Source organism: Chrysemys picta, chromosome 2, assembly GCF_011386835.1.
Source record: "Chrysemys picta bellii isolate R12L10 chromosome 2, ASM1138683v2, whole genome shotgun sequence".
Lineage (NCBI taxonomy): Eukaryota > Metazoa > Chordata > Testudines > Emydidae > Chrysemys > Chrysemys picta.
The window spans coordinates 83,266,555-83,288,752 of NC_088792.1; the positions used below are offsets into that span (position 1 = coordinate 83,266,555).

Below are 22,198 nucleotides of genomic sequence, written 5' to 3' on the forward strand. Positions count from 1 at the left end.
CAGAGTCTGGCCCAAAGTATGTGTTGTTGAAAAGGGACTGACGGCATTTTAGAGAAAGTTATAAAAATATTTTCCCAAGGAAATCTCTGTACTGTAGCAAAAATTCATTTATAAAAGTCAGAAGTTCTTTACTATGAATGATTGTGGTTTAATGGTTAAAACATTGGATTGGAGTCGATGGGAAGGCTGGGTTCTGTTCCTGGTGCTGCCACAGGTTTCCTGTTTAGTCTAGGACAAGTCACTAAGGGTATGTCTATACTGCAATTAAACACTCACACCTGGCCTGTATCAGCTGATTTGGACTCATGGGACACAGGCTCTGGGTTTGTAAAACTGCAGTGTAAACACCCAGACTCCATCTGGAGCCTGGGTTCTGGGCCCATCCCCCCTCAGTCAATATAATAATAATAATTCGCTATCTCACAACTCAAGTGTGCTTGTGAAGTGCTTCGACATTTTCAGATGGTGCTACAGCGTAGAGGTGCACAGCATTTGAATTCAGAAGTAATGGGTGTTTTTATCAAAGTTTAGAAAGAAAATAATTGGATATTTGCCAAACAACTTGTTTAGTTTCAAATACAGTGGGCTACAGTATACCAAATAACCAGTAGGACTCCCTAGAATTATATTTTCATATTTGGCTACCAGTAGTGGCACTTATTCATGTTTAAAAGAACAGGCAATTTTGTAAATTGGCAATTCATTATTGTGCACATATGGCCATGGATAAAATCTGATAGCACAGCCATTAGTGCCCAGAATGCTAAGGCTCTGGTGTGGTAGCTCAGAAGAGACCCAGGGAAGGCATTAGAAGGGGGAAAGAAGATAATTTTCATACTCTTGCAAGTAGCATAAGTTCTTAATTATTCTCTAAGATAATATCCTGAAATCTGACATGGATAACTACCTATTGGGGGTTTAACAAACTCTAATTTAAAAAGTTTTTATGTATAGAGAGTATAACTCACTGAAGTATTGCAAGAATAGTAGCTATGAAACCTATTCATTGCTTTTTTCAGTGTTTTCATCCTCAGTTTAACCTCCCATTGTAATATATCACCTTCATTGTCATGCATGAGGCTATTCCCTTTCTGATGTAAAATGCATTAGTGATTTCTACCATGTGCTCCAGATCTTTGGCATCTAGGGGCTAATTTGCTTTTATTCTGCAAAGTACCAGCAATAGTTAATGCTTTGCAGGTACGATTTAATATTTTGCACTTACACCTGTAGTTCTAGATTCTTAGTGTTTTATATGCATTAATTATACCTCCTAATATCCCTTAGAAGCAGATTCTGCCACCCCCTGACTTTAAAAGGGGGTTACCTTCTCACACTTCTTATCAAACTGTCTGTACTGGGCTATCTTGATTATCACTTCAAAAGTTTTTTTTTCTCTTACTTAATTGGCCTCTCAGAGTTGGTAAGACAACTCCCACCTGTTCATGCTCTCTGTATGTGTGTGTATATATATCTCCTCAATATATGTTCCACTCTATATGCATCTGAAGAAGTGGGCTGTAGCCCACGAAAGCTTATGCTCTAATAAATTTGTTAGTCTCTAAGGTGCCACAAGTACTCCTGTTCTTCTTACTCCTTGAGTAGCTCCACTGAAATGAATGTGGCTGTTTGTAACTTAAGATGCTACTCAGCATGAGCAAGGATGGCAGAGTCTGGCCTTAACACATGTTCAGATGTCCTGCCCAAGGTCTTATAGGCACAGCCAGAAATAGATTTCAGGAGTCTTGGTTCCCAATATTGTGCTGTAACCAATAGAGACACGCCCTCTCTGTAGAGGCCTTTCTGTGTGTCACCTTGACTCCACACGTGAAACTAGTGGTTTCCCCCCCCCTTTTGCTTCCTGGAGGCAATTCTTTGCTCCAAAATCAATTTTTAAATAAAATGTAACTTGAATAATTTGCCACAGCTGCTTCTTAAGATTTAGATTTACTATATTGAACTGTAACTTAAGTCAGTTGAATTTACTGGCTGCTTGCTTCATGCCAGGGAACATTCAAGCTTTTTTTTTTTTTTTATGGAACGCCATTACCAATGTGGAAGTCGTGTTATTTATTAGAGGTGTTTCGAAAACTTCAACAAAACACAGAAACAAAACTTTTCATTGTCCCCTCTGCACCCTGTTTTCCATCCGTCTCTGTTATTTATAGAGATGGTAGAAACTAGCCTGCTCCATCCTAATCAAACCTGACAAAGTCCCAATTTAGCATCTGAAGTAATGGAGACTATTCTGTCAGCCCTAATGCAGACTCCTATTCTGGTGTTATAAATATAACAAAATATGAGAAATGTGAGCACCAAAGGACTGCTCGAGCTGATTTGATGCCACCAATGCTGTGATTGTCTTTAGCCTACAACCCAATAATCTTGTAAATTGGATAAAAGTCAAAAGCAATCCATCACATCTCATTCTGGCACTGCACTCTCTTCTCTAGTACTGCAACTAGCTTCACAGGTGGGAGGGAATCATTTGGATCTTGCTGTTAACAATGTAGTGTGGTGAGCAAACCAGTCAATGAATGATCAGCATATCTTTGATGCATTTTCACTTCCCATGGGAGGGCTACCAGACTCTCTTGTCTCGTAGGACAAATGGATGAATATCTACTGCCTTGCTATGACATCACTACCACCAGAAATGATGACATTATGAGCCATCAGAAGTACAAACAGCAAAACCAACCAAGCCCATAGAGTTGGTGCAGGGATACAGCGCCTCTGCATAGATGTCTGTGGTCTCCTGAGGATTCCTGGAGATCCACCAGGTTTGGGAATGGCTCCCATAGCATCTTCTTTATATTGAAACTTGTCCTCTCATAGAATGACATGGTGGTATCTCAGAGATTTTCTCCTGCTTCTGCAGGCTTTCCCATAGGAGGGATAACCTGGTCCATAGCTAACACAATGTAGCAGCAATGTAATAATGAATTTAAGAATGTATAGCTAGATCTGTCCTCACCTGCAGAAAACAGATAAAATCGTACTTTTTTTGAAAGAACACTATCCAATGCTTCCTGAAATCAGCAGTCACCTTTCCATTGACTTTATGGGGCATTGGGTCAGGCAGTAAATCCTGCTTGGTTTATTCTTGTAATTGACTTAAATTAAACTAATCAGATGAATAAGACAAGGCATGATTTGATACCAAGAAAAAATAATATAATTACACTATATGGCCCTACTAATGCCTTTGATGTGATATCTTAAGTAAACAATCCTTTTTTTGTACATGATATTTGTACTCATCTAAACAAAAGTGTTAACCACAATTATGGAACTGCTTAGGATACAATTCTAATCTGAGACCTGCCATGGAATCTGCTGTCCGTCTAGAACTGGGGGTATGGACCCCTCAGGGGGTCACGAGGTTATTACATGGGGGGTTGCAAGCTGTCAGCCTCCACCCCAAACCCCACTTTGCCTCCAGCATTTATAATGGTGTTAAATATGTAAAAAAGTGTTTTTAATTTAAAAGGGGGGTCACACATTCAGGCTTGCTATGTGAAAGGGGTCACCAGTACAAAAGTTTGAGAACCACTGATCTAGAAAAAGCTGCTTTCTTCCTGTTAACTAGGAAACTAATGAATAACTGTGGGCCAGATTCTGCCACCCTCACTCAGTGCCTGAAAGCAGTGGGACTACACACAGAGTAAAGTACCACGCAGCATGAGTACATGTGGCAGATTCTAGCCCTGTGCTATTGAAATTCTTAGTTTTAATTCACAATCCTCTTTTGTTCAACTCATTCAATCTGAATTATCCTTCTGTTACTACATTCTCCTTCTGTTGTCAACTAACGTAGTGCTGCTCACAACATTGTTTTGCTTTGCCCAAGCTCAGAATCTGCAGTTATTTTTCATGCCATTGCATCAGTCTTATCTTAGCATCTTTTTTTCTCTGATGAATACAAAAACCTCTCCTAACATCTAGCTTCTTTGTAGAGTATTTCCCAAACCCTTCTGATATAGTTTTTTTTCTTTACATTATGACCTGCTGTTTCTTGGATTGTAAAATCTATAATGATCCATTTAGTGACATCAGGTATAAATAAAGGAAGAGTCTGCCTCAGCCCTTCTTCCTCCCACCATAGCGTCTCTCCTCACCTACTCCCACTCATACCTACCTGGGCAGCATTCTGAAATGACAGACAGGCACGTGCGCACACACACACACTTACTTAATAAATCTTATTCCAAAGTTGGTTGTTAATAGCAAAGCTCCAAAAAGGTCTGGTAAAGTATGAGATTATCTTACAACTCATTATGGATGAACCTCTGATACCCATACTCCAGCTTAGTGAGCCCTTGTTTTCTATAGATCTTTCTATACAGTATATTCAAATTATTCTGTTCTTATAATGTTGAAATCAGAGATAGAGAAGCCACAGATACCTTAATGCATCACCATGCCAATGCAGGATTGTTCCCTATGGTATACGTCCTGTTGCTTTGTCCAGTCCACTTTTAAATTACTCAAGAGGCACAGCATCTACAATTTCCTATATAGAAAGTTCAAATTCTTAGCTGAAGTGATTTTCATTAAATGGACTGCCCTTTGTTGCAGTAAGGAGTTTCTCAGTGCTGCAGAATAACCTGTTGCATTGATAAAGAAATTAATCCTCATATCTTTCATAATAATGGTGCTAGTCATAAACTATTATGACCTACCATGTGCAAGATGAAGCAAAGGCACAACAGCAGGTGCAGTTAAAAATGAGAGCAGAGGCATTGCTTCCAGGTAGTCATATTTGCTTGCTAAAGAAAGCAGGGCAACACACTCCTTACTGTACTGACCAGCAGAGCTGAGCATATTGAGGGGGAAGCATACGCTGTTAGTCCTTTTTAAAGAACGGCAGAGCTATCACTCCAGCATGTACCCCACCACAGGAGTTCTGCCTTGAGCCAGCAAGAATTCTTTTTGGGGTTTCCAGTGCAGTGGAGCACCTCCCATTCTCCTTGTAGGCTGTATTTCATAACTGCATGCTGCTAGTGTTCCAATCTCCTGTGGGAAAAAAAAACCAGGGGTGAGTAGAATCTCAGCCAGGAGAAAAGGGGCGTGGGTGCGGTTTTTCCTTTTCCCCTTTTCCTATTAGGGAAATGGCAGTGTTCCAAAAACATAATTATTAAACTCCCTGTAATCCAGAGAGAGGGTTTAACTGAGCGATGATCTGAAATGCCAATCCTTCCCTGTATATAACTTAATCTACAGAGATAAAATGACAATCCAATCTAGTCATACAAAGCTCTCTTAATGCAGGTAAAACTACTCTCTCTCTTCCCCTCCTCCCCCACTCCTCTTTCCCACAGTCCACTAACCTTAAGTCTTTTACTAAACATTTAATTGTTTAAGATTTATCTAGATTACTTTGTATTCTGTTTACTTTACTTTCCCCAAACTACAATTGTAATCTCTTCCAGAAATAATCTTCCATGTATAATTGTTATGAAGAAGCTACAGCTTGACTCAGATGTTTCTGTTCTCTCTCCCTTCATTTAACCAAGCAAAACATATTAATGAACTATAAATTACAGCTGCACAAATTCACATCAGCGCATAAACGAGCTAGCACAAGTGATTACTGCAGTCTGCTAAATCCATGCTTTATTCTGTTTGAACTGCACCTCTATCCACCATGCTTTATTCTTCCTTTCCCTGCTGCAACCAGAGCGATTGCCCTATCCCGTATCTTTTCTCCTATGGGGGGGGGGGGAAACATTTTAAAAACTTGTGATTGAGAAAGAGGAAACAGAAATAGACCTGTTAGTGTGAATTCCCATCCCTTCGTTAAAAAATTGTGCTAACACAAGTACTTTAGTCAGTGAATAAAGAACGTGGGGGAAGGGAGGAGAAGTTGGAATCTTCCAGCACTTGAGTGTTGGTTAGGGCAGGGGGTTGGGAGCCAGAATTACTGAGTTCTGTTCAACTGACTACCTGTGTGACCTGGGGCAAGTTAGTTACCCTCTTTACACCTCCCATGTGGCTATCAGTTAAATGGATATAAATATTACCCTGTTTAACAATTGTGTTATGATGGTTATTTGCAAAATGTTTTGACCTCATTGAATTGAAGATGTGATATAAATGCAACGTGGTGCAGTTGCTGGGATGGAACATAAAATCTTACCATTGTAGAAGCACTGGAAGAAACACCCTGGAAACCTTTGAAGTGTATTAACTCTACAAAATCTATTTAATCTTTCACTAGGCAGTTACTTCTTGGACTTGGTAGGAAACAAAGTGCTATGTGCAGCCTCTTGCATATTTTTTAGCTACTTGCTTTCTTAAATCCCCCATCTTTTGAATTTAGGCTTCATAAACATTTTATTCCCCCTCTAGAACCTCTGCACCAGCTCCTCAGCTCGTGTAAGTCAATGAGTGATGCAAATGTACATTAGCGAAAGATCTAGCCCAACACCCTGAAGAACTTGGGAAACCAAGTGCTGCTGCATAGATAGTCCCCATAACAGCTTTTTCCTGTACATAGGGTGACCAGATGTCCTGATTTGATAGGGACAGTCCCAATTTTGGGGTCTTTTTCTTATATAGGCTCCTATTACCCCCGCACCTCCTGTCCTGATTTTTCACACTTGCTGTCCGGTCACTTTACCTGTACATCCACTTCCCCTTCCATCTACTGCTCATCAATCCAGTTTGCAAATCCCTCCATCCTCCTTCACTTTTAAACTCTTTGCAAGTCACAATGATGAATGTTAATACAGTCTTGGAAACCGTGCCATATAACAACCTCTCTAATATTATGCTACCCATCACCCCTTTCTCATCATCTTGCTTTTTATTTCCTTTCTCAATATCTTATTCTGTTTCCATCTCCATCCCTTGTCTTCCAGTTTATTCACCTCTTTAAATTTCAACATGGCCTTTGTGACAATAGTGTTCAGCTGGTGAGGAAAGCATGAAGTGGAATAGTTCTCTTATGCATATTTGCTGTGTGATGCGGAGAGATATCTATTGCTGTGTTTCAGTGGTGAGGCGTGAAAGAGGTAACAGATGGTGCGAATGGTGAGCTGAAGGTACGAGGGAGCAATGTTTCTTTAACTACAGTAATAATGCTGGCAACAAGTTACTTGAAAGGGGGAAGACGTTTGGGAAGCCAGCAGAGAGGTCAGGAGCAACTTGAAGACAGACCAAAAATTAATAGTGGAACAGTCAGTTCAAGGAGTTCATTTTAGTCAACTCATTCTCCAGCCCCATTTGTGTTTCATCCACTTGGGGTGTCTTGCTTCCAAACCTGTTTTGCAAATTCCTTGGAGCAGGGACTGTCTCTTTATTACCTGTTCATACAATCGAGGGTACAAATAAGAGCTAATGGGGTGGGGGAATGTAAAGGGGGAACACAGCTCTAATCCTCTGTGGAAAGTCTCTTTAACCACTGTGTACAGCCATCTAGTGCAATGGGGTACTCAATTGCAGTCTCTAAGTGCTCTTGGGATGCAATTGTTTTTATTTATGTGTAATGTGATGCCTCTGGACAGGTTGTTGGCAGCAGGGACAGAGAACCACACTGCATAAGCATGGGGTCACACACTCCCCTGGCTGGGATAGCTCATTCTGAGCTTTAGAGGTTTCACTCTGCTGAAATCCCCGTACGGGCCACCTTTTATGATGTGGCATGCCAGGATGTGTTGTCAGTAGTGCGGATTGAACCTGTGGATCTAAAAGCAGGAGTGTCAGTGCCTGAGCTAAAAGACTCTCACATTTGTTAGTCAAAGGCTGTGACTGCTATATGGACTGTGCACTGCAGAGGAATGGAGAGCCACACTGTGTAAGCATGGGTTACATAACTGTAATGAAGAATTAGATACCAGGACAGGAAACAACTGGACAGTTGGAGTGTGATGGGGTGTGTACCCCACACTTGCCCTGCTGAAAGAGTTAATGCAGACTGATAAGGGAGCTAATTAACCCAACAGGTCACAGCAGAGAGGGGTCAGGTGGCTAAGCAATCCCCTGATTGAAAGATGAAGCCTAGCTGAGGAGGAAAAGCCAGGCTCGGGCTATAAAGGCAGGAAATCGGCAGCTGTGAAAAGCTGCAATTGCTCCCAGGGAGAAGTGTTTGGAGGTTACAGGGATCCCAGAGTTACCAAGGGGGAGTTAGGAGACTGGCCAATCCTGTGGGGGGGGGAGTGCTAGAGGTAGGAGAGGGCTTGGGGAAAGGCAGTAAGGTCTAGAAGGGAATAAGCCTTGATTGCTTGTTAGAGGGTCCCTGATTTGGGACCCAGAGTAGAGAGCAGGCCCAGGTTCCCCTGCCAGCCACTGAGGGAGTGGCACTAGGAGGCAGTGAATAGGAAGACTGCCTGAGTCTGTTTGTGGAAGAGACTTCCCCTCTGCCCCCGAGAAGGGGAAACCCACATGTAGTGACCCGGTTGGAGTGCTGAGTCATGAAGAGGCAGCAACCACAGGAAGGGGCATTGACCTTGCAAAGCTAATCCCCAGAATGGCCAGGAGGCAGTGCCATCCTAGCGGTGAGTGGGGCACCTTGTGGCAGGCAGGCAGAGAGAGAGAGAGAGACTCTCTGACTGACTGACTGACTGACTTGTCAGCCCAGGGCTTGAAGGAGATCAGAGACACCACAATATAAGAACCGAACAGATGTTATCTGAACACGTGGTGTTTGTTCTCTCACCCTCTTCCCCAGGGGGGCAAAGCGTGTGCAGTGGAGTGTCTTGGGTGTTTTTTTAATAAATATAACATGTTGTGTTTATATTTTTACCTGGGTGTCACAGGGTGTGCCTCCCTGTAGGGCCCACTCCTGACCTAATGTGGTGCTGCAGACACTCCCTGACTCAGTTTCCCCTCTTAGGGCTCCTTAAGAACTACACGCAGTCCAAAAGGTGTAAGACAAAATTTCCCTGCTGCAGTTATAACTTATTAAAGCCAAATATTGAAATAAAGTCTCTCCCCTTGAGCCCAAGACTTGCACAGCTCTCTTCTTTGGTCTGTGGGAGCTCCGCTCTCAAGAGAGTTTCTCTCTGTGAATGCCACCCTCCAGCTGAGCTATGATGACTTCTTATTAGGCTCATGTGCTCATTATTCAATTGAAGGACTCAATCTCCTTATAAATTAGCTCCTCACTGGTAGCCTGGGCCTACACTTCCCCTAAAGGATCCAGCAACCCTCTGACACTGAGCTTAGTATTTCAGATCAGAGTGTGAAGGGAAAAGGATTGATGAGTATTTAGTTTTGATCCAACATTATGTAAACATGATGGCTTGTGATATTAACTGTCACTGGTTCTTTGCTGATAAAGGCGCTTTCAAAACTTTCAGACAGGATCATGTGAAGCTTCTCTGATGCTTGTCGACTAAAAGAGTGGTCCAGGCAAGTTGAGATAGGTAAGTTCACAACAGTCAAGTGTCTGAGTCTCTCACACAGGGTACAAGTATCTTCCACTGGCCTTAATGACAATTGTTCGTATTATGCAATGGGAGAACGCAGAACCAGGGGAGCACAAGAAAAGGATCCAAGTTCATAGCTGCAAAATATTTGCTGTTAATTCCTGATCACTGTTTGGGTTATCAATACTATTACCTAATAATCAGTGAGCTATAATGGGCCAGGTCCTCAGGTATATCAGCTTCAATGAAGCCGGTGGAGCTACACCAGTTTACACCAGCTGAGGATCTAGCCCACCATCAACAAACAACATGTAGGTACTTCTGAGGCTTCTGCAAAAGGACAAGAGCAGAGTAGCCTGACATTTCATAAAGAAACAGGACAGTTTGTGGCTTCAGGTTTAGTAGGCAACCTGAAACTTGGCCTGGATTTGTGAACTTCTTTGCAGACAGTGGTGGATTTTGAGTGAAGTGCCTCTCCCCCACAAGTTCTAGGGAGGGATTCATAATTTTACATTGAAATAAGAGGGGGGGGAGGAGAGGAGGACTCAATCCAAAAGACAGCAAAACGTGGCTGCTTTTTTGCATGAATTTGGCTCTATGCAAACAAACCTCAGCCATCGTTGTTGGTTGTTTATTGTTACAGCCAGTTTAAAAAAGAAAAAAAGGGGGGGAGGAGTTCCATGAAAAATGTTTTCCAACTTTTTTAATTTCAAAATTTGCAATTTTATTAATTTCAAAATTTGAAACATTTTAACCAGATCCACTAATTGATTAACTGTGAGTACCTCAAAATGTGGTCAGAGCCTCAAAAAAACAACAAAACAAAAAACAGTAAAGACCCCAGACCTTGTCCTGAAGAACTTGCAAAGTAAACTTGATGTGATGGACTGTGGCTCCATCACATCAGATGGAGGAAAGATGAGGAAAGGAGAGATAAGGTGACAGTAATATCATATGGATGCATAGTTGGGCACGTTGATCTTGGTGATACTGCTTATATAGTTTTGGCTTTGGTTTGCTTAATTGCCCCTTCATTTCTCATAGACAAGAGAAACCGTTTTTGGTCAAGCTTTGGTTTGAGTTTTGGGGAGTCATTTGAACCTTGGGGACGCAAATAAAAACTCATGGTGTACAAAAGGAATAGTATACAGGGGTAATACTTAACAGATGCAATTCCTATTAATTTCACTAGGGACTGTACTCGCTTAAAGTCACAAATTGATTTGCTCCTAATTCTTTAGTGTTTACTATCTTTCTGTAACAAACTTATGCTATTTAGTTCTAACTAATTAAAAATTATTTAGTCACTTATGCATCAGAATAACTTTTATTTAATCACAGAGACAGGCATTTAGTGCAATTTATTAGCCAAAAACATAATCTGAAGTTACTTCTGTTTGAACCCAGGCAGCTGTGACGTTAAAGTTACTGTGTCTTATAATTGGTACTTGATAGTTTTAAGCGGATAATCAGCTAAGACCTAAATGCAACTTCCCAGGAAGCAATTAGCAATTCAGAATAATAGGCCCAGTGTGCCAGTATGTTACACCAATCTTATGCTTGTGCAACCCCACTGAAATCAGTAAAATTAGATTAGTGTAATACTAGAGTAATGCAGAGGTCAGTCCAATATATTTGACTAGAAGAATTTTAAATTTGCAGACTCCTCACCGGTCAGAATGATTGAGATAAAGTGTGGACCTGAGTGTGGATTGCTATACACTTTCCCCCCCATTCATAGATATCCGTGTTCTTTCAAACTTCTTTTTTTAATAATGACGTTGAAAAATGAGTCATCGTTTCCCCATAGAAATCAGCTTTGAGAATATATTTTTACCTGGGCTCAGTGTTTCAGATCAAAGTATGAACGGAAAAGCGTTGAGTGTTTAGTTTTGATCCAGCATTACGTAAACCTGACAGCTTGTGATATTCATAGTAAAAGGTTCTTTACTGATAAAGGAGCTTTCAAAACTTTTAAGAAGGGATCATGTGAAGCTTCTCTTTTCATTGACAAGTATGAGTGCGGAAACACACTGTTTGCCCAGTCTATGAATTCATGACTCCATCGTCAGCACCAGTCATGCTATGCTCAGTTCAAGAACTGTTTGGGGAGGAGGTTGAGGAAAGTAGCTTTAAATAATCTTTATGCCTCCGTCCCTGAGCCAAGGCTTGCGGAAAGCTGATCTGGCCCCTGTCACAAGTGAGAAGAGTCTTATGCAAGAGGGCTGGGAAATGGGGGTGACATAGAGCTGGCCGTGGAGAGATCCATTGCTGGAAACAAAGGTTACATCTACACTGCCAAAAAAAACAACAACAAAAAACCAACCAACCCCTCACATCAGCAAGTCTCAGAGCCCAGCAAGTTGTGGGAGGGTCTCAGAACCTGGGCTCCAGCCCAAGCAGGATCTCTACACTGCTAATTTTAGCGCCATAGCGTGAGCCACACAAGCCTGAGTCAGTTGGCCTGGGCTCTGAAACTCACAGCTTTGGATTTTTTTTTTCCAGTGTAGACGATAATCTCTCTCCAAGGCAGTTATTCACAGTTCATTAAGGAAACTGTCTGCCCCAATAATGAGGGTCACATTCTGGGCCATGTTCCTCATGCTTTGTGCTGCCCTGGAAGCACAGAGCAAATAAAGATTCCAAAAGGAGGTAAGTTTGACATTTTTTTCTAGGGTAAATAAGACTCATGATTTCACACAGTAACTCCATTCTATTGCGTGGATTTACCTGACAAATTTTTATGGTATTTCAAAACTTGTAGAACTTAACCGTTTGGATCTGTTGGTTGCATATTTCCATATTGATTATGCTAATAAAATCCATACACTCTGATTAGCAGCAAGCGAACATTCCCAAAGGTGCCTGTTAACCCCCTGAGTGCCGGTCCCTCTCTTGGCAGTCTCAAGGCTGCATCATTTGGCATGCCCTTGATAGTTTCAATGTCATAGCAGGAGCAGCTGGAACTGTATATTCAATGTCCATATGAATATGAGTTGTGATTTGTTGGACATATGCTGCGTGTCCAGAGACACATAATGGATTAATTTATATGAAGCATGCAGCTGAACTGAAGATAGTAATCCTCAACCTGGAATCATTACTCTGTCATTCTCAAGCACAACTAATTATGCTTGATTATTTGTCTTCCCATAACTTCACTGTAGAAAAGAAGGCCACTGCATCATAAGTTAATTACATCCAATGACAAACAGCGCCTATTTGTTCGTTCATTTCCTGTCAAACTCCAAAGTAGCTGTGTTATTTTGTAAGGGCCAATTTACTTTTGGCATTATTTTTTCATTAATTTGAAATAGCCTATTACTTTTCCTCTTGACTGTGTGCTTTGTTTCCCATTTAACAAATGTTAATTATTTCACTGTGTCTCCTCTGAACTCCAAACTAATGTGGTTTGTCTTTTGCTTTTTCTAATCAATCAGTAAATATTTTTGATTGTCCAGGTGAGGATTTTTAATAGTTCATCATCATAAGCATGAACACAGCTACTGAGTCCCAAGAGCACCCACTGAAGTCAGTGGGAGTTGATAGTGCTCAACACCTCACACGACACGGCCCCATCTGAGTTGCTGTCTTAGGGTTGCAACAACTTGTGTAAGGGCCAACTCCTGCTCTCTTTGAAATCAGTAGGAGTTTTGCCATTAACTTCTCTGGGACAAATAAACATACTTGTTTGATCCTTAGAATATGGTTTGACTAATTCCTGATGCATTTAGTATCTACCTTACCCACTGAAAGGTTAAGTATCACGTACCTGACTGACCTTCCAAATCACAATGCAATACCATTTTCAGCAATGTTAGAACCTTAGATGCAGTTACTAAAACCTGTCTTAAAACACTGGGTCAGATTTTTCCCAGATGGAGTCAGTGAACGTAAATGAGGCAGAGTTTGGCATCCTGACTTGAGAGCTTCATTGTATACCAGTAACACATCTGTATGACCCTTTATGAAGTTGCTAGTCTTCTTTCAGCACGTGGATTAAAATTACTAGCCGGCAAGTTGGCAAACTTCTTTATATTTGTGTAACCTTTTTTGCCTTTGATATCTGAATAGCATCTGACAGCCAAGTACACGCACCAGTGTTCACTCATACAGTCTTTTCCCTAAGGGAATGGAAAATCCCTGTATAGCAATCATAATCTAGTTGCATATTTTACACCTAAGTGCAGCTATGAAAGAATCAAGGGTAAGATTTAAATAATTCAGTAGAACTCAAATGCTTTTATTCTAACTAAACACACAGACACACACAAAATATGACCCTACCACTGATATTGACATAAAACACACAGCAAATGTCATCCTTAGTTGTTGAGTTTTAGGTGAGCCACAATCTCAACCTTGCTGTCACAGTTCAATTGTAACAGTGTTTTATGACACCTAGGACTTTTATTGATGACCTTCCTGCCCATATACATTTGTTTTCTTCCAGTGAGTAAGTTAGCCAGCTCATTTCCCCGCGCCTTCTGTCACGCTAAGGAAGTCTTCATAGTAAATTGATTCATAGCATTTAATCCATGTAGATAGTTTAAAAGCCAACTCCAGTACATTAAAAATACAATGCAAAACCATAGTGTTTTTTGTAGCTGTCTTCACACACAAGTGTGGTGCAGAACTCTTACAAGAAAATAGAACATCAGGCCAGAACACACAGTTGGTTACAAGGACCCAATCTGGCTTGCACTGAAGGGAACGAAAATTGCTCCACTGTTCCAACAATAGCAATTGTTCCAATGACTTCAAAGGGAGTTGGATTGGGCGCCAAATGATCAGCAAAGAGATATTGGTGAGAGATTTCAGTTTTGTGATGAACCCATGCAGACTTGCTTGAAAAATCTGGCCCTCTCCCTTTTCTTTCAAAAGATTCAAGTCATGCTCATGGTTTTAACAACAATTTCTAATTGTTTGAAGGCACTGCTGAGACACTAGAGGTGAATGTTGAGTGGTGTGGGGAAGGCTAGAGTTGTGTCAGCCAATAGGCAGGGTTTGTAGAAAGATTTTTTTTTTTCATAACCAAAACTAGTTCAAGAAAGGTAAAGTTGGAAATATGGTGTGAGAATTCTTCCAGCCCTGGCCAGAACCAGGAAGTGGAGAGCTTTTGTAATAATGGAAAAACAAGGGAAACAAAATTACGTGAACTTCTTTGCTCCTCCAATTAAATGTTCACTTTGGGTTTTGGACAGTCTTAATTAATGTGAATTGGTTGATTGATCCCTCTCATCTTTGTGAATATCTCCTTACAAAAATAGAATAAGGGTTTTGTTTCAAGATCAAGAGAACTGAATATAAGCATACTTACCCATTGCCAATCCAAGGGAGGGAAATTTTCAGTGTGTAAAAAAATTCATTGGCCAAAATTTGGCTTAGCTAGCAGGTTTTTAATGGAAATCTAGCTCAGAGTTGAATTAGGACTGGTACACCCTTATATCTGTAGGTGCATAGCATCTCTGGATGGAGAGCAGTCTGGATGTTCTCCAGTAGGAAACCTATTTTCAGCCTTCACAGTTGATTCACATGCTAACTTCTGGCTGGGGCTTGGTCACCTGGCTTTCCAACCTGCCAGGGGTAGGAAGACCTAAAGAGAAGTACAGTCTAGGTGAATGCAAATCTTTCATTTCCAGCTGGAAGGGTCAGGAGCTTCTCTAGGGTGGGGAACGGCCGGGTTCCCTTGAAACGCAGTTTAACCCCTTCCGGTGTACTGGAACAATTTGCATAGTGGGGTTGCTGAGAGCCACTGAACCAAACTGTAAACTCTGTATATGGTGGAAACCACTTCAAGTCGGGGTGTGTGGCAGCATCCCTAGTTCCAGCACCTATGATCCCTTCCATATCTGTTTTAGTGTGGGGGCACGTACACCTCGTCAGAGACCCCATTTATTGAGGATGTGGGGTGTTTGTGTTACTTTTATAAACCAGTGATAACATAATTCACTAGAAGGTATTTTTATTTATTATATGCAAACAAATTTTGCTACCTTAGTGTCCTACAAGACGCATTTAATTTTCAAGACCATCCCAGTTTGGTCAGCAATCACACTTCAGAACAACAAAAAGCCATTCATAACAAGGTATGTTGCATCTTAGTCTAGAATCTTGCAGGGCCGGCTCCAGGGTTTTGGCCGCCCCAAGCAGCCCCCCCCCAAAAAAAGCCGCGATCACGATCTGCGGTGGCAATTCGGCGGGATGTCCTTCACTCCAAGTTGGAGTGAGGGACCGTCCGCCGAATTGCCGCCGAACAGCTGGATGTGCCACCCCTCTCCGAAGTGGCCGCCCCAAGCACCTGCTTGGTAAGCTGGTGCCTGGAGCCGGCCCTGGAATGTTGACACAAAGCTTTGATTTTATTATTGGCTGTATATCCTGGCAACAGGGCAGCTGTTGTTACTGCTGCTACTAGTGCATGAGTAACAAACACTTCCTATTGCCATCTGTCTTGTCAGACTTATAATTTTCAAGATCCAGCCAGGACCCTCCTGGTGTGGTTGACTTGGAATCATGATTGACATTAATAGCTACTTATAAAAGTCAGAAACTAGATTTTATTTCTGACAAGGAGAGCTTGTTTGATTGATATTGAACTCATTACAGTCATTTACTGGAGTCCAGGAGTCCTGATGCAGTGACACTTATGACAGCTATGTTTCAGCGCACACATTTATAGCAGCATTCAGGTTGCAGCAAGCCTCCCTTGCTGCTTATAATTTCTAATGCCTTGATTTGAAAGAAATGATAGCTTGTATAGCAGGAAAATGCCCCCGTTAAACTCTCATTGCGTCCTTGCAGACTGTGAGGGAGCCAGTGCAAGTCAAATGTATATCTTAGGCAATGACTTACTTCAGCCAGATTTTATTAGCACAACCAGATATGCATCCCTTGTTCTTTAAGTGGCTGCATGCAGGCATTGCAAAGCTATCTGTGTATCTTCCTGCCCGTCTGAAACCATCATAAAATGCTCTGCAGAGGTACTAAACTCAGACATGACTGGCTTTTTAGGTGCTTGGGAAAAGCAGCTTTTCCACTGGTGTGTTTTTTGTCACTTGGGGATGGTTCATAGCCCTTTATCTAAAGTATAATTAATAGTCCTGCGAGGAGGATGCAAAGCTGAATCATAATTGTTTTACTTTAAGTTATAAATAAAATGCTGTATTTAAAAAATCCCCAAACCCATGAATTAAACACTGGTAGCTTTAGTAAGTTTCATTGATTATAAGAAAGAAGGAACAGCTGTGACTGAAGTATAAAGGGCAGCAGCTATGGTTTGAAACATCCGTATATAAGAATAAATCTCAAAGTACTGACTAAAATTGAGAAGCATTTTTATTTGTAGAGCCAGTTATTTTCTTTTTACATTAAAACTGAGATATTCTATTACAGACCTCTCCTAAGAGAAGTTGCCGCCACTCTATTCAGCAGCTCTGCTGTTGTGTAATCTCTTTTTAAAATGGCTCGTAATGGATGTATGAAAAGACACAAAGAAGCTGTTTTTTAAAAGTGTCTATAGTTTTCTATAACCAAGAGGGGAAAAAGGCCTTTTTGGTTCAAGCACTGCACTTGGAGATTTGGGTTCAGTGCCCAGGTCTGCCACAGACTTCCTGTGCAGTCTTTGGCATGTTGCTTAATTCCTCTGTGCATCGGTTTCCCATCTCTACCATACTCATTTTAACACTCTTCCTACCACCTTTAGTCTGTCTGATCTTTTCAGACTGTAAGCTCTTAACGGCAGGGACTGTCTTTTACAGTTTATAGGTGCTGGGTCTAGCCACCTATTTTACAAGAAATTTAAAAACCGAGTTTACTTTCCTTCCAATTCGGAACAAATACAACTTTTGAAATGTCAAAATCACACAGAACAGAAATTCCAAGTTTCATCCAGCTCTCCTTATGACATAATTTGCATAATTAGCATGGAAGGAAATCCATCTGTTTTTATGGGGTAAACAGGAATTATGCACCATGGTACATCAGCAGAACTATGTTGAGCTGAATGCAACTGATCGTACCCAGGTCAACATATTGTACCAGGTTGAAAATTGAGACATATATCTGCAATAAGAGTAATTGCTGCCACCTGTCAAAAGCAAAGGGAACAGACAGTCTCTGCAACCCATGGGAACACTTCTGATGATCAGGTTGTAGGCACAGTGTTTTAGCAAAAATGCACATGTATGTGTTGAAGACACACAAATCCAAGTTTGATTGATGATATTGGATATCTGTGCATACAAAGAGGTGGTAAAGCCTGAAATTTGCATGCATAAATGATCACTGGTGCATGTAAATGCAGTTTTTTGTTACTGTAACTAATACAGGAACATTTTTGCAGGTGTGCCTGTTGCACTTGCTTGAAAATGTGCCCTTCAGCTTTCAGCCAATAAGTTTATTGGTTCTAATTCTGCCCTCACTTACACCTGCCTAGTTTCTGACTTCTGTGGGTTTGTGTGAGGGTCACAAAAGCAAGAATGTGGCTTTCTGTGTCCCTTATTAAAACCTATCAATCTGTGTTTTTCCTCAGGACTGCACTTTTAAAAACAATAGCAAGCTGTTTGCCAGGAATTTTAAATCTCTGCTGAACAAACTTTCCCCCTCTGAGCTGATTTAGCAAAGCCCTCAACAGCTCACTGCCATTTACCGGGTGAGTTTGGAATGCAAAAAATGCCAAGACATTCGTGTTTATCTTAATGCTACTGCCCAGGAGCAGAGAGAAACCTTTCTCTGATAGACTGTTCTTGCTCTGAGTCTAGTTCACTGCTTCAGGATTGTTGAGGTTTATTTCGCGGGAAGGGGAAGAGAGTGGAGATTTCTTATTTACCTTTTCATTGATCCCCACCCACATCTAGGGTTACCATATTTTAATTAAAAAAAAAAGAGGACACTCCATGGGGCCCCGGCCCCACCCCAACTCTGCCCCCTCCCCTGAATGCTCCGCCCCTGCTCCTCCCCCTCCCCTGCTTCCCGCGCATCAAATGTTCGTGGGAAGCCTAAAACAGGGAGGCAGCAGGTAAGCTGGGGCGGGGGGGGGAGCGCGAGGAGGCGCAGCCGAGTCCGGCCCCCCCTGGCCGAGCGGCCCCCTCCAGCGACCGGCCGGCCCCGGCCAAGAGGCTCTGGCCCCGGCGTTTCCGGCTCGGCTCGGCTTGGGCCTTGGGGCGCCAGCCCTAGTTCCGGCCGAGCGCGCCGGCCCCGGCCGAGCACCCCCAGCCCCGGCCAAGCACCCCCGACCCTAATGACTCCAGCTCAGCTCGGGCCCCGGGGCACCAGCCCCGGCCGAGCAGCTCTGGCTGGCGGCCGAGCACCCCCGGTCCCAGCAGCTCCGGCCCAGCTCGGCTTGGGCCCTGGTTCCAGCCGAGCGGCTCGGGCCCCAGTTTCGGACGAGCGGCTCGGGCCCGGCACCAGCCCTGGTCAAGCAGTGCCGGCCCCAGCGGCTCCGTCTCCGGCCCCGGCAGCTCCAGCCAAGCCCCAAGACCCCTCCCTATTTTCCCAGACATGTCTGGCTTTTTGGCAATTCCCCCGGGACGGGGATTTGAGGACCAAAAAGCCGGACATGTCTGGAAAAATCCAGACGTAGGGTAACGCTACCAGAACTTCCATTAACTGAGTGAATTGGGTATGTATGGGTGGAGAGAAGGAGTCATATGTTGGAGGGAAATGAGGTGGGGAGAGAGAGAGAGACAGAAATGGAGTCAAAAGTTTTAAGAGTTGGTTTTCCATATGGATATACAGAATTATTTGATATGAACTGCATTGGTAACCGTTGACAAATGCTGACTTTTTAATGGAGCCATAGTACCCATATTATATCCCTAACCACATACATATAAAAACTTAGAGGAAGGTACAGAAAAATAGTTAGTTTTCAGGAAAGGTGTTCTCATATTCTGGGCTGTTAAAAAAATTATGAGTGTTAGGTTTTGATGTTGCATATTCCCAGATCCCCCTTCTCCCATGAGGGTTGCTGCCCAAGGCTTGTGTAACGTATATGGGGAAAGGAGAGTTCAAGTCCTGGTTTGATGTTTCCTATTCAAATCCATGCTGTAGGCTTGTAAAGGGAAGCTTTTCTAACACTTGACGAACACTCCCAAGTTGGGTTTTTTGTAAGGATCTTCTTTGGGTATATACCTGAAAACACAATGGTTTCCTTCTGGCTTCACCACGGGAAGAATATTTAAATGTTAAAAAAAGTTAGATTTTTTTTTACGTGAGAAATTTTCTTTATTTCAAGTGTGGAGTTTTTTCATCTGTATTAGCCAACAGATGCAGAATATTTTTTATGGTTTGCTGTCAACTAAAATGAATTTTAAATTGATTCTTTAAATACCAAACACCACATTTGCACAGCTGGTAACCTCTGGTCATTGCTTTTCTAAATAGAGTAAACTCCAGAGACACAGCAAAGGCTGCATCTGCTTCTATAATGACCCATGATTAAGGTTTTGTATACACCTTCAACAATAATATTTGCAGAATCAGTGTTAACCAACTACAAGTTGAGTGTTCTACGAAGGTGTATTTTCTTTTAATCATCTGGTGGATGACATCTCTAAGACAGTGAAGACCAAGTCTTCAGTGGAGAGGTTTGGTTTCATATGGACTGCACAGGGATTTATATGGACCATGTTATCTCCCCAATCAGCTGCTTCCTGCTGGGGACTTCTGAGGGGGAGGAAGGAAGAGGGCTTAGCAAAGATGTCCCTAATCATCCCAACCAACAGTGCAATCACTTCCTGGTTTTTTTTCTTTCCTCTCTGATTCCCTCAATGTGAATTTTCTGCTGAGCCCTGGCTGGCACCAAGAAACTGATGTGGACAGGCTGACCAACATGTAATATGTCTCTCTTCCCCTCCTGATTACTTCAATGCCATAAAATACTGTCCTGTAAGTACATTAGATGGTAGGAAATTCCAAACATATCATCAGAACTAAAACCTTCCGCTTCCTACTCCCAGTCTCTCACTTGTTGCCATCTAGTGGGATGGGAGCTGAGTGCACAGTGGAAGCAGCAAACTCACCTCCAAGAAAACTGCCTCAAGTATCTTTGATCAACCACTCCTCCAGCCCATTGTGAGGATTTGGTGTAGATTCCAATGGAACTCCCTTGCACTCCTCCGCTGCTGGATGAATGGTTACCATGGCATAGGACATGACATGAGGTTAAACTGGTGAAGGCTAGGAGGCCCCAGAAGTTCCATGAGCAACACAAGATGGCTCCTTGACTGGAATGTGTGTGTTTGTGTGGAAAACGAGTCTCTTGAACGGTGTGACCTGCAAAGCACAACCAAGACATTTTCTTTAGCCAGTTTTGCTAAAGGAAACATTCTGTACCAAACTGCTTAAAAATCAGAAGAGGAATCTGAAAATCAATTATGCAGATGTGACCACAAGCCAGTGCAGCTTTTTTAAAAGGGGCCAAATTAATTATCACCATTTTACTGCTCCTCTTGTGAAGAATCTGAAAGCAGTGATCTGCACCAACTGGAGCTTAGGCAATGTTTTAACAGCAAAACAGTTATGGATTTGTGCTACAGCAGTTAGCAGTTTTATCCTTTAATCTGCTTGTAAACCCTTTTCACTGGCTTGTAATATAGGCTTTCTTTAGAAATGTAAAATGTAGAGAGGATTGGGAGCTGTGTAGTGTCACATTGAGGGGAATATCCTTTGTTTTAATTTAATAAGAAGCAATTTCTTCATATTAGGCCCCAGTAAGCAGCGTGTCATGGTACTGGAGTTACTGGTTAAGTGAAACAAGGGGGCAAGAGCAGCTTCCAGGTTAAGCATAGATGAACTGATTTGGGTACAATGGAGTTGAACAGAATCTTTTATTCCAAAACTTGAACTGAACCCAACTGAAAAGCCTTTGTAGAGTTCGATAAAGTTTAGCTAACAGACTGCTTTTCTGCACACAACTGGAGTCCCTAGTTCCTGCTAGAGCTCAGAGCAGAAGTACAGAAATCATGCAAGTCATAGAGTTTAAGGCCAAAAGGGGACCACTTGATCATCTAGTCTAACCTCCTGTATAGCAGTGGCCACCAACACCACCGGCACACTAAACCCAACAACTGGAATTAGACCAAAGTATTACAACCTGCAGAAAACAAGATTATTATGTGCAACAGGCAGAGAATAGGAGTATCCCATGCACCGCTACAGGCTGGAGATTGACTGGCTAAGCAGCAGTTCTGCAGAAAAGGACCTGAGGATTACAGTGGATGAGAAGCTGGATATGAGTCAGCAGTGTGCCCTTGTTGCCAAGAAGGCCAACAGCATATTGGGCTGTATTAGTAGGAGCATTGCCAGCAGATCGAGGGAAGTGATTATTCCCCTCTATTCGGAACTGGTGAGTAGGGCCGGTGGAAGGATGTTTCGTGCCCTAGGCGAAACTTCCACCTTGCACCCCCTCGTCCCCGAGCCCCCGCCCTGAGGCACCCCCCCCCCGCCCCAGCTCACCCCTGCCCCGCCTCCTCCCCGAGCACGCCGTCACTGCTTCACTTCTCCCGCCTCCCAGGCTTGCGGCGCCAATCAGCTTAGGCACCGCAAGTCTGGGAGGCGGGAGAAGTGAAGTAGCCACAGCGTGCTCGGGGAGGAGGCGGGGCAGGGGTGAGCTGGGGCGGGGAGTTCCTCTGCGTGCCACACCCCCCCTTGCTGCAGGCGGCCCTCCCCACGCTCCACTGCCCCAGCTCCCTCCGCCTAAATGCCGGCGGCGACCGGGATGGCCGAAGATCCGGCCGCTGCGGTCGCTGCCGAAGAAAATGGCCCCCCCAAATCCTAGCACCCTAAGCGACCACCTAGGTCCCCTAAATGGTTGCACTGTCCTT

At 42.8% G+C, this 22,198-nt stretch overlaps 1 protein-coding gene across 9 annotated transcripts in view; it reads left to right on the forward strand.

Moving 5' to 3' along the window:
* TMEM108 (transmembrane protein 108) overlaps window positions 1-22,198 on the forward strand; it is a 261,335-nt gene that overhangs the window by 32,226 nt on the left and 206,911 nt on the right. Inside the window, exon 3 of one of the 9 annotated variants that reach the window (XM_042845277.2) lies at window positions 9,306-9,371. The exons of the other annotated variants lie outside the window; for them this stretch is intronic. The gene's annotated coding sequence lies outside the window, so the exon portion shown is untranslated. The remainder of the gene's footprint in view (window positions 1-9,305; window positions 9,372-22,198) is intronic. 9 annotated transcript variants of the gene reach the window in all.